General features: G+C 36.1%; 1 protein-coding gene across 6 annotated transcripts in view; it reads right to left on the bottom strand.

Annotated features, from left to right (window-relative positions):
• Window positions 1-13,212, bottom strand: part of LOC124366437 (dnaJ homolog subfamily B member 6-A) — a 196,806-nt gene that overhangs the window by 48,920 nt on the left and 134,674 nt on the right. The window contains exon 1 of one of the 6 annotated variants that reach the window (XM_046822991.1): window positions 1,531-1,668. The exons of the other annotated variants lie outside the window; for them this stretch is intronic. The gene's annotated coding sequence lies outside the window, so the exon portion shown is untranslated. Of the gene's footprint in view, window positions 1-1,530; window positions 1,669-13,212 lie in introns of those variants that run through there. 6 annotated transcript variants of the gene reach the window in all.

The following is a 13,212-nucleotide window of genomic DNA, read 5'->3' as shown; positions in this document are numbered from 1 at the left end:
AAAATTAATTCAAAATAAAATCATATTTAGACATAAATTTAAAATTAACATCATATTTCATTATTCACTAATGGCGGCAAGAATAGTAACGTGTTTTTTTTCCCAAGCAGTTACGTTTAACCTTGAAAATACATAAGTTAATTAATTGTTATTGTTTTTTCATAACATATTAATTATATATTATATTTTAATTATATTAATATTTATACATTAATTTCCAAGATTGAAAACTAGCAAAACCATACTGTGCTTTGAAATATCTATTATATTATTTGGTCCGACATTTTGCTTTCAGTCCTTTGGATGGTCATGAATATCGATGGTTCGTATCATTTGATAGTCATCATCAGATGGTGTTGGGTGCTTATTATACTGCATCATATAATTTTCCTTTTTTTTATATATTGAGAATAATACCAAGTGATTAAAGAAGGTTTACAACACTGCTTCCTGTTAATAAAAAATTGTGAGATCCAAATTTAATTTACTGTTTTATATTTTATATATAATTTATGTTATAGTTACACACGTACATTTTTTAAAACAAGATCTTGCAAAAACGCCTTAAATGAACAGGGTTAACAACTTTAACTTAAAGGCTAAAATTACCTTTGTATAGTAAGTTACTAGGTAAACAATATTTTTTGCTCTTTAATTAAACGTTTAAATAAAATAGATTTCATAATTTATATATTAATTAACACATTGTAATACTTGGAGAAATATTTATATTTTGGGTGTCCTAAAAATTGATTGTTACCTATACAAAAGAATTAAAATATAAATAAACATTTTCAGCTTTATAAATAGTCTGATTTGTTATGAATGAAGTAAGAAACACTTTTAACCAAGTAGCAATCGAAGTCAACCTAGTAGAAAATGTTAATACACCAAATGCCTCACAAATTACACATAAATAACCTGATTTTATTGAACAATGTTACAAGTCATGAAATAATAAATTAATTATCTATAATTTAATATGTGTGGACATTTATTACCAATAATTCTCATCATATCTCAAAAATGTATACAACAAAGAAAATCACCAAACAGCATGAAAAAAATTACAATCATGAAGTAGAGAACATTCCAAAATGGGTTGTATAACAAAAAGCAATTTGATAATACAAATCTTTAATAAAATAATTTGGTAAATTATTCACTCTAAAATTATGTTATAAAATTAACAAAATAAATAGCCTAATCCTCCATGCCACAATCTACCTTTCAAATATTAGCTGTTTATTAAATGACAATGTTTCTAGTGCTTAAAAGATTTTAAATCTGTTTTCTTAAATTGAAAAACGTGTGAATAAAAAAATCTTAAAAACACTGTGCAATACTTAATACTATTTTCGTATTAGAAAATTATACAATGCTAAAGGATAAATGTGCAACAAAGATGAGTTTCGGGTTTGAGGTTATGTTACATCACAGAACCAAACAGCCTATGAAACCACACCTCGGACTGGCATTTATCCTTAACCTGAATTTCATATTAAAATGAAAGTGTAAAGATATATTTACCCCAAAAATAAATATCCTTTGGCTGTAGAAATCAATAACAAAATTAACGGATAAATTTTACAAACAACCCCAGGACAGGGACACATAAGAAACAATCAATCTTTCTTCCTTAGTGGTTACTAAAGCCGCAGCAGTGCAGCCAACAACACAAGGTTACGGCAAAATTATCGTGCTTGTAAATATAAATATATCGTATAGGTAGTGTAAACTCTTACCTGCGACTGAAATCATGAAATATTTATTACATTCTCTCGCTAACTTTCAATTGATAAATTTGAACACGAGCTTAACGACCACACGAGTTTGATTGTCTCTAATAACAAATTATGGTAAATATTAAATTGACCCGTCTTCTACAACTCCGATTTAAAAAATATATAAAATGACTTGGCACATAAAATACATACCTACATTTATGTGTTTCCCACTTAAATGTTTACATGCTAATATACTATTTCATTTTAGGTCTGGTTATAGCTACACATTGAAGGAACCTAGTAAAATAGTTATTTTCATATGTATTGGAATAAAATGAGTTGTATAAAACTATACCATCAAGTATCGGTTATTGGTATCGAAAATTCCTGAAGTGTTGGATTATTTTATTGCCAAAAGTTCGTTCCTTCCTCTATACTTACAAAGCTAAAAAAAAGAGGCGGGCCATAAGCTTATTCTAATATAACAAACTATTAAGAAGGGTTTACAGTAAAATAATCTTTGTATTAACTATTTAAGTGGTATATTATACAATAATTGTTTCAGACCACACATCTCGTGGTACTCAAACAAAATGCAAGTGTTCGTTTATAAGCAAATAAAAGTCTTAGCTCTCGCTATGCAAGAGCTTCGTAATTTACAACAGCATTAAACACCAAATGTTGTGGTCTCCGCGGGGATTGACCTCGTGACTCAAAGTTTGGCACAGGTCAACTACGAAACGTAGACCCGAATAGAATGAAATGGATATAGCCCGATATATATTATACAAGTGGAACAAATGCGTTTGATCAACAGGCAGTCTCCACGTTGCGTCATGTAGTCTGACAGTCTGGGTCCCACCGTTATATTATCAAGATTATGTACAAATGTGCGTGAGCGTTCCCGGTGGACTGAAAGTAACCTACGTACGGTCTTGGGCGTTACGTGGCGCATAAGTGTGAGCGTGAGAGCTGTAATTACTCAACTGGATCACCGGCACGCAACTGCAACTTCCAACTTCTTCCCACAACACAACTGTTCTGTCAGCAGCAGTCAACGTCGCGACTCCCTGCCGTTGTACACCGCGATGTTTGGTCAATGCTTCCCTGACAGATCGCCCCCGCCCCTCGCTCCAGCGATTACGTAGGCTTAGCTGATGGAGTAGGCCGGAGTTGAATAAGTCACTTCCAGCAGGCGGCAGTCTGAAATGCCAATGTACAAGACCCTTTCACGCTCCGCTATTTGACACGGATACCTACTGTCTATTTTTGCCGAAGGAACTTTTCAACTTGCCTATACGCAAGTGACCATCTCGCGTAAAATTACTTCAACTGGGCATCATAATACATTATAGTGAGATTGCCAAAAATTGTAATGTTTTCCCTCCTCCAAAGTCGACTCAGCCTTAAAGAATAACGCATTATTAGAGAACACCCACAAACCAGAAATCAAAGGAACTACCCAATAATTGAGAAACTATACTGATCTGGATATTTCAACTAAGTATCAATTAACTACACAAAACTCTACGTTTAGCGTTAATTCAACAAGTCTCCACTACTCAACGTTGATAGAATTACACGAATTTCCTTGTGACAGACTACCAAATACCACACTCACGATCTAAATACTTTAGAAGCGTCTCCAAGATGATGGGCTATGCCTAAGTTGACCATCGCTTGATATCTACCAAACATGTCTGACGCGTTGAGTATTTTGTCAGTACGAAGTTACAATAATATTTTGACAAAGCCATCAACAAAAAATGTCCCTTTCAGATTTGCTGCGAAGTACATTCAACCGTCGACAGGAGGGACGAAATAATCGGAGTCAATGTACACGACTCAAATAGAGAACAATCAATGGGGCAGAGAATAGAGAGGTCAATGAGTGCATCCTGTTCAGACCTGACACGTACTTCCTGACCGAACATACATCCTCTTCAATGACAAGTAGAGTTTGCCAATGGAATATCGTTTGTCCGAATCTGATATAAGGGTAAGAAAGAGAAGGGAGAAGTTAAATATCCTCCAATTCCCTCATATAATACATAGCATATTAATTTAACAATGTGTTACTTAAGATTGTGCAATCGGTTGTCGGATGGAATAATTTCATTTGAGTTTTTTTGTACAAAATTTTGATAAAAGTCGTTATCGAAACAAACCAAAACATTCGAATCTGCTTTTGGATATTTTGTTTTTATCTTATCCGAAGACTGAAAAAAATATCATTCCACGAGGAGTGGTGATGGTTTTAGAGGACTTTTGTATTCAAGCCCAAATATAAATGGTTTGAGGCATAGATTGATGCATTTTTACACTATGTACATGAAAGATGGCTTAAAAGAATGACGTTTTTATTTGTAAAAAACAGTAATTTCCCGAAGTAAATATTATTGAAAACCTGTAATACTCTTAAAATTATAATTTGGCAAAAAAAGTAGAGATTTAAAATTGCCACTCCTTAGATCTATAACTCGTATACAAACGGCAAAACTCAAATTTTTATCTTGATACGTTTTTATTTTGACCTGTTCACAAACTGCCTACATTTGCTATTTTAAATACTTGTAATTAATTCATCTCGGAGTGATAAAAAGGTCCAGTTTTAGTGTCTCCAGGGAAATTATCTCAGAGCTACGAATTGAAAATTAATAATTATTACGACCAAAAACGATTGGCTGACTAGCACGATTTAGTTTGAAAATACTGTAACCTTTTGGCTGTTTTCTGTTGAAGAAAAACGTGAGTTTTTTTATCTCAGATCCAAAAAGGCAATTTATAATTAATTATACAGGGATTAATATTTTAGATTGTTTTATGTACTTCTTTCCGATAGAGGAAAGACTTTTAAATTAACCCTTGAAGGTGAAAATGAATTTCAAATCTTAGTTGGTACTTAGCATTCTAAAACCTTTTTCGTAATTGAAACTTGCTTAAGTACTCTTACGAAATAATCTTAATTATTCTCTCACAGACGTTTGTATAACTTGTGCAACTTCAACATTACCTAAAAACGATTGAGAATGTAATGGCAATAAAATCAGCAGATCGGACCTAGAAAATTAACGTCCCAGATCAAGTGGCACCCACACGCATTCGTACAGAATACTCTATTGTGTATTCATCCAACGTCTGTTCAGAGAAGTAAGCTCTATGAACGCTTAGAACGTAAAACAATCAGAGTGCAGCATTGTAAGGCCAAGCACCTATTGTTGTGAAGACGAACCAAAACGTCTACAAGGCCAGTGATGACGTCATTGGTACCTTTACACGCCTCGTGGCGAACTCACCGGTGCAATTGAAAGAGCTACAATCTCACAGAACGTGGCTTTAGTCATTGTACTTGTTACACCAGTCTATTCCTATTAAGATAAGTTTTACAGCGAATTTGTTCGGTGGAATTTGATAAATACGAATTGAGTGTGCGCTGTTTAAGGTTGTCTAATACGCACTGATGAGAATGCACGCAGTGATGTGTACACTGTAAACTGATTTAGATTCTTGAAGGTTGCGAAATTTAGAAATGCACCTGCAATATTTGCGACTTGAAACGTAAATCTGCATCAGACTGACTCAGAAGCATCTTGAACGCAAATCATTTCTTATTTTTCGATTTTTACGTCTCGAATAACCCAAATCTGATTATTGTACGGATTGTTGTTCATAATTTGTTAAGAAGCAAATTGCTTAACTAATCCGTTTTCAAAAATCTTTATTCCGCTTAGTAAAATTGTTTGTGCTGTGTTATGCTTTATTCCAAAGACACGGATTTCTTTTAGCAGTCTTGTTTCCGGGCAGTTCTCGCAGATTCGACACAGAATATTAACAGGTGCTTTCGTAAACATACTTATTACAGACGATTGGACCACCACCATTATCTAATTATAGTTTACTAGCACACGCTTCGTAATCATAACAAACCATACACGGGACACTTTGTTTGTTTTTATTATGAAGATGGGTCACAATAATAAATTATTTGTTACTTGTTCTTGGAGATAATTGATTAGCATTGTCCTTTAGTTTACGTTTTGGGTACGCGTGCGAAAGCCATACCATTCCCTCCAGCCCTTAAACAGTTGCTGAAGATAGCGAATTTCTGGGCGAACTAGTGTCCGGGAATACATAGAGGAACAAAAAAGTAGTCTACTACGATTATTTTAGTTTTAGCTGTAAATAGCGGTTTCCGCTTAATTTAAATCACTGTGTTACTGCAAACATAGTGCTTAGATTATAGTAGTCCCTTACTAATGCCCTTGCATCTTATGCCTTTGGGAAAAAAGAAATTGAGAGTATGAGTATTTCAGGCAGTTTTGAGTACACCGTAATCATGTAAGCTTTACGTGTCCACGTTCACGAAAAATATAAATACTTACCGAAATACTTAGTGTAATTCTTTTGCCATAAGGATCAAAATTTCTACTACAGGTCTCTGCTACATACAAACCGTCGAAATTAATAGAATCAGCACTCGATTTCTCAACCATACAACAAACCATTATTGCATCATCCAATGAAAATCCTGATCCTTATTCAGAATATATTGGCAGATTTGGTGTAAATAAGTAATCTCAGAATTAAAAACAAAAAATAGAACTCGGCTATATATCCACAAATCAAACATCTAATGCTCAGTTTGTTTACTTTACTGCAGCTTAGCACTCATAAAATAATGTGTATGTGGTGGGTAGTATCTGAAAATGTCCACCCAAGAGGAGGTTAGTTAATAAAATACAGAGTTGGAATGCCTACGAACATACTACGGTGACTAATGCCCTTACTTCATGCCTCATAACGCCAGGGTTATTGGGAACTCAAGGTCGGTTATTATAGTAATGCAGAACCAGATATAACGATAATGATAACCACGGCCTTCTCCTTAAAGGTGGTATTCGTGCCTGGTGGTTACTTTGTTCAAAATCTGTCACGGGTGTCCCTCCATAGGCCTACGCCTAATCAAAAGTCCAACTGACCTATCATATATCTTTTTGTTTACACAAGACTATTAATCTTAAGTCTCAATCATATTAATATGAGTTTTATGTTTAGCAATTGAAAGAGAGCAAACAACGAATTGACAGTCTGTTTTGATTAATGGACGTCGTTCAATGCAAATTAACATATATAAATCTGGGAGATATACATTTATAGGTTAACCTGCACCAATAGGTTAGTTTCATTTACAGTTGCTGTTATTGCCAGTTTTGTTGACTCAATGGTTTTGTTTAATTGGTAACTCTGCTACCATACGAGCACCATACGTTTTGTTTTGGAATTGGAATCTTAAAAGTGCAAAAATTAAAACGGTCAATTATAATACTGAAATATTCTGTACCTACTGATTTTCCACATTCGGACATAACCAACTGCTGCTATTTATACAATAAATGTCCCCGATTCTTCAACAGAAAGGAAAGAAATTCACAATACAGTTCAAAACACGCTTAACTCCATAACAAAGTGTATTTATTCAAACAATACTTATTCTGGATAAATCTGTACACTGTTTGGGATAAACAGTAGAAAACAAACACAACTTCACAAAACATACCAGTTGCTGAACAACTACCGTCTGCAAACAGGGTACAATACGGGCATACAATAAAGTCTGCGAACAGACCAAAGTAGAAAGGGTACTACTACTAAAACCACAACAGTGCAGCATATTTACATCTACAAGCGGGAATGGCGGGAGGATAAACAGCGGCTAAATCCAGCCGGCAGTACGTCAGCTGTCCTGGCGTCATCAGCTGGCCGTACTGTCTGCCGGCAGGGCTACAGCAACGGACAAACACCAACCACTCACTGAAGAAGGACATCCTTAATTACAAAAATACCAGTTTTGTGGTTAATTTCTACTTCTGTTCAGGCACATTGATTTAGTGCTACGAAGAACGAATTTCCTAATTTGTTATTTTTCATTCCGATTGAAAAATCAAATGTTAGGAAATTTCTAAGAATGATGAGTTAATAAAAGTTACAAGAGCAGGGCAACGAGTTTGAAATACATTCCACTTGAACACAACTAGGTAATTTACTCTTTCCTCCAATCGCGGAAAAAGTAATCCCATTTTGAGAAGTGAAAATATCAACCACAGGGGTTTTATCTACACAGTACTGTAAATTTTTAACAAGTGGGAGGGCAGGTTATTATAAAAATACGAATATGTAAATGTAAAAGAGGTGTATGAGACTACATAAACCTATTCTCAAATTTAACTCAATGGCAAAATTATGAAACGGACAACTTTAAACAGTGGAAAGCACGACCTGATATCTTTTCTTTCTTATATCAGTAGAAATAATTAATTATTAATTTAAAGTTTCTACCACCATATAATAGCATGCACAACTTCTCCATAACCTTACTTTTGTCGCTCGAAACCCCAGGATCTTAACTAATTTTCTCCGTTTTTGTCGATTATCACCTCACGATTATTTATTTCAACTAAGCGGAAGCTTTTACCAGATCTCTACGTGGGATTTCCTGTCAGTATCTTAGAATCACCAGATGGTTTAATCAAATCAAACAGCACTGGGAAATCCAAATACTCATCCTATTATTACTCAATTGTACCCGCGAAGGAGGTGTAATACGATTGATAAGTGAGTAAGGTATAGTAATGTGAGGAATATCCCAATGGCATTTGAGGCGTGCCTCTCACATGGCTTAGTTCATTCCTCAGTCATAGAACTCAAGTTGTCCAAATTTCTAATCATATTTCAAATTCTGTGAATATGAGTTATGGAGTTCCTCAAGGATCCATTCTCAGTCCAATTCTCTTCCTGCTTTATGTTAATGACATAAAATCATCACTGCCACACGGGAAAATCGTGCAGTATGCTGATGATACGACTCTTTGTTTTAACGAATCTTCGAAATCAGATTTGGAACAAAACGCATTTGTTGGAATGAACAATTGTGTCCAACATTTTCATAGCCTCAATCTAAATACAAATCCATCTAAATCTAACGTTTTAAATTTCACTTTAAACCCAGTAGACTTTGAGTATGGACCTAGCGTTATGTTAGCGGATACAATACTAGAAGAAGTCTATTCCTCAAAATTCCTTGGAATTTACCTTGATCAAGGTTTGACATGGAATGTTCACATCGATCACGTTTGCTCAAAATTAGCCTCAGGCATTTATGTTCTGAGGTCTCTAGCCAAATACTGCCCAAGTCAAGTTCTGATAACGGCGTATTATGGCTTGATTTATCCACACCTCACTTACGGATTGGTACTGTGGGGTGCCTGTGCAAGTAACCAATTTTCAAGAGTGTTTAAGTTACAGAAGCGAGCGATCCGCACCATTGCAAAATTGAAGTTTAGGGAGTCGTGCAGGTCAACTTTTAAAAGGTTGCAACTGTTAACTCTGCCTAGCCTCTACATTTTAGAAACAACGTTGTATTGTATGTCTAAATGTGCCTTGATTGTCTAAATGTACGGGCCGAGACATTCATTCGTACGGGACTAGAGGCAGAGACAACTATCGAACTGGGAGACACAGGACGGTGGTTTATGAACGCTTGCCTTCACAGGCAGGGGTTCATTTTATTAACAGATTGCCTAATGAATTAAGAAAAGCCTCTACGCTCAAGGCATTAAAAACTCGATTAAAACGCTGTTTAGCGTCAAATGCATTTTACAATGTAAAAGAGTTTATGGAATATGTCTGGGAGACCACACAATAACAAGACTGACTCTCGAACGAAGTGGGAATTATTGGTGATGGATGAACGTGGAATGAATGATCAAATGTATGCCTGAATGAGAGCTCGATGTGGTATGTATGTCCAAATTTTAACATATTTGACGTTTGCTATACAAATGTATTTTGTCTCCGCAATAAAAAATTGACTATTCACTATTGACAGGTGGCAACCATAGGAGATGTTAGGTGTTGCGCGGCAACGCCCAATAAGAGGGTTACTGCGATGTCGATAGGAAGCTAATTCCAATACAACATAACCTCAAAACGGTTCAGTTTCCGACCAACGAGAGTTTTCCACTAATTACAATTTTATTCAGCGCACCTTGTAGTTACTACGTACAGAAAATATAAACACTGTTCTTGTTTTAAGGATGCATTTAATATAGTATAAGTAGAAAGAGGCGTCGCCGAGGTAACCGAGATCGTGCTATCAGAGCGCTGTTTGCACTGTTACTGTTACTTCACTGTCTACAGCTGATTGCGGTGCTCGATACACATTCAGCGGTCACATTCACATATCGCACTCGGTTCACGCTTCGTGGGTTCCATTGTGACTACGGGCCGCTAAACGGTTTGCGGTGCCGCGCTGCGCGACCGCGGCCGATTTATCGCTACCGATCGCGGCCGACTTATCGCTACCGACCGCCGCGCCGCCCAATTATTACGTGGAAGGCAACATCTTATCGGAACTCTAGTCGGCTATTTCCGGAACCATTTCTCCGGTCCGATAATACCGCACAAACGCGTCCACTTGTCTGTGTATTTCAACCAAACGTTCAGGTCTCAACAAATGGTTTATTCGCACATTGTGCTAGTGACCTAATCACTTTACAGTAGTTTTAATTGTTTATCTAATTACGACATTACTTATGACGACAGACACAGTTACTATATCCAATTAAAGTGGCGGTCGGTTTAAAACTGATCAAATCTAACGAACACCACGAGTTCTGAATACTACATGAAAAAAAATGAATTTTTACTGATCAACTACAGTTCCTTTATCGGTCGCATAGTAACGATTAAAATGCAATCACTCATTATTTTTAATTTGTTCTATATAACGTATCTCATGCTTAGTCTTTTAGGCGACATGTTCATATAATGTTGTTAAGTAATTCTAGTTTTGTCAGTTTTCATGAAATTTGAAATCGAAGGTAAACGGAGTTTTGAAACTCGCGCACACAGTGTTTATCGCTGATACAGATCAAAATTAAATTTCAAATTAAATTGAACCAGTTTTTACTTCATGCATAAAGATTATTTTTCTAAAAACGTAGACATTTCGTTACTGACGAAACACAGGCTATTAATGAAATACATGACCACAAACTTAAAACCTTAAAGACATTAAAAATTACATCACCCGCTCGGAAGCGGAGTCGATGCAATTTCTCGAAAATCCGAACTTGTCCGATTTCGGGAATTACGACTCAGCTCGCCTTACGCAAGCGCCACTCACCGGTACCGTTAGTTTACTTACAGGTTAGAATTTACAAGCCACGCCGATGTTGCTGTAAATTCTGCCCCTTACACTGAACAAACATTACCAGGAACCCAAGTTTATATGAGCTCATCTGATAAATACCTGACTCATATGTTTACATACGTTTACTAAATGAGAAACTGCACGTCTTGTCCATACATAAATGGAGTATTTTCTTGTATTCTGCACAATTTTTTGTCGCCTTAAAACATTTCAATATCAATTTTATTTGTAGTACACGAGGAAATCGCAACTTCTAATTCCCAACACGAAACTGGTCTACAATTTATTGCGCAACGTTTAGATATATTAATAAAAACAAATTCAGAAATTCTTCACAAACTTTCCCAAACATACTATACAATTTGCAAAATCAACACTTATCGCCGACATAAAGTGTAGGTAGAACAATCCATACATTGTGATATATGCTAGATGCAATATAATAGATTAATCTATAATTTGTCTAATTAGCCTTTAGTATCGAAATTTCAAATATTATCTGGGCAAGACCCCAGTCTGTATAAATAGTCTTGTATACTACACCGCCATGGTCTAAGGCACCTGTAAATAAATTCCAGGATAGGACACTGTTGATGAATGTAATCCCAAAGGTCGACAACAGACGTGCGCGTGAACAAGGTCCTTGTTTTTGTTGTCAACAGGACAAAAAAGTCGTGTATGTCATAATGACAACTCATTCGGGCCAACCCTCACATGACACCGACGTATGTGTTGCAATGAGTAACATTTCCAGGGAAATCACGGCCATTGGAGACAGCGCAACTTTCACCTCTCCGAACTGTGACTTGTTAAGTTGCGTTACGTCCAGCCATAATTGTATTATAATCTGGTGCGAAAATTGGAACTGGGTATCGCGAAGGCAACACAATCTTGTTTTTATAACCGGTATCGTATCTCCAGATAAGTTATCGCGCCCGGATAGTGTGACAACTGTCGACCATAATGTACCCAGACAGTTCAGACACAGATAGAGGTGATTTAGGCCGTTCGGCTTTTGTGATCTGCGATAAGCGACATAATGGGGATTATGGAAACTGGGTTTTTAAATTAGTCAATAACGCCGAATGGCATTTCTGTGAAGCCCAACATAACCATATATCATACAACGAAATTCGACAATTTGGAGATGACAAGGTTAAGATAAGGATATCTCTTACAATCTTAAATATACAATGCCCATGATAATATTTTAAGAATACCACGAATTCTGATAAAGTCTAGTTCCAATTATGTCTCCTATAATGTGACGTACTATCTGAGTAAAACAACTCACAATTGGATGCCCCTAACCTAAAACAAGGTAGAAACACGTCACCACACTACGTGTCACGTGACGGGCTTTGCTGAAGATGCACGTAATATTTCAATTCTGTAGCTCATTTCATTCTAGAGATGTCCTGCGCACAGATTGAAAATTTATATAGAAAATGAATTTTTACAATTCCCAGCAGACAAAATATAAATTATGCCTGTCTACTGACTGGTGGCTTCAATGGCGCTCAGCCAAAACCCATGGATGAACATGCAAAATTTAACGTCTACCACATGATACAATAACATTTTTTCTTCCTAAAAATGGATCTTATAGCAGTGTTTAAAATATAATAATTCTACCAACCAAGTTAAAAACTGTAACTTATGTGTTAGGGTAGTTGCTAAATGTGTTAATATATAGCACGTTAAAGTCCCATATGGTTGTACTCAAATAAATTTATTTATCCTACCATTTTCTCATCACCGTCGTCATGCTTACGCATAATTTACCACATCATTTACCATAATTTTCGCTAACGCTCAGCCAACTCCCACGGAGTGACATGGACCAGCAACGAACTCGGTGTTTCCTATATTGAAATGAAGATCCACACCAAATTCCAATAGGTAAGTTTGTTTTTGAGGTACAAACGTGATAAGACAGAAATTAAATGTTTCAGTTCCCTGAGGACTTCGGCAACGCCCAGCCAATAACAGACTGTTGAAATCCTACAAGTCTATTCTTATAAACCGATCACTCGAGCTTACCGATTTGGCCGCGAGATAGCAGGCCGATTACGGCCAATCGACGTCTCTGAGTGATCTACTCTTATGATCCATTATCAATAGTACTACCGTTAAATGGTACACACCGTAGGTGATATTATAAGAGTTACATAGTTATTGCTATTGTTACAACCACAACTGTTTGGTAGGTAAAACGCGCTCCTATTGTTAGCACTGTGGATGATGTCTCGCTTATCACCTCCCAGTGGGTGG

Source organism: Homalodisca vitripennis, chromosome 7, assembly GCF_021130785.1.
Source record: "Homalodisca vitripennis isolate AUS2020 chromosome 7, UT_GWSS_2.1, whole genome shotgun sequence".
In the NCBI taxonomy this organism is placed as follows: domain Eukaryota; kingdom Metazoa; phylum Arthropoda; class Insecta; order Hemiptera; family Cicadellidae; genus Homalodisca; species Homalodisca vitripennis.
Note: the sequence above shows the minus strand (reverse complement) of the source record. Positions and strands in the feature narration are given on the sequence as shown.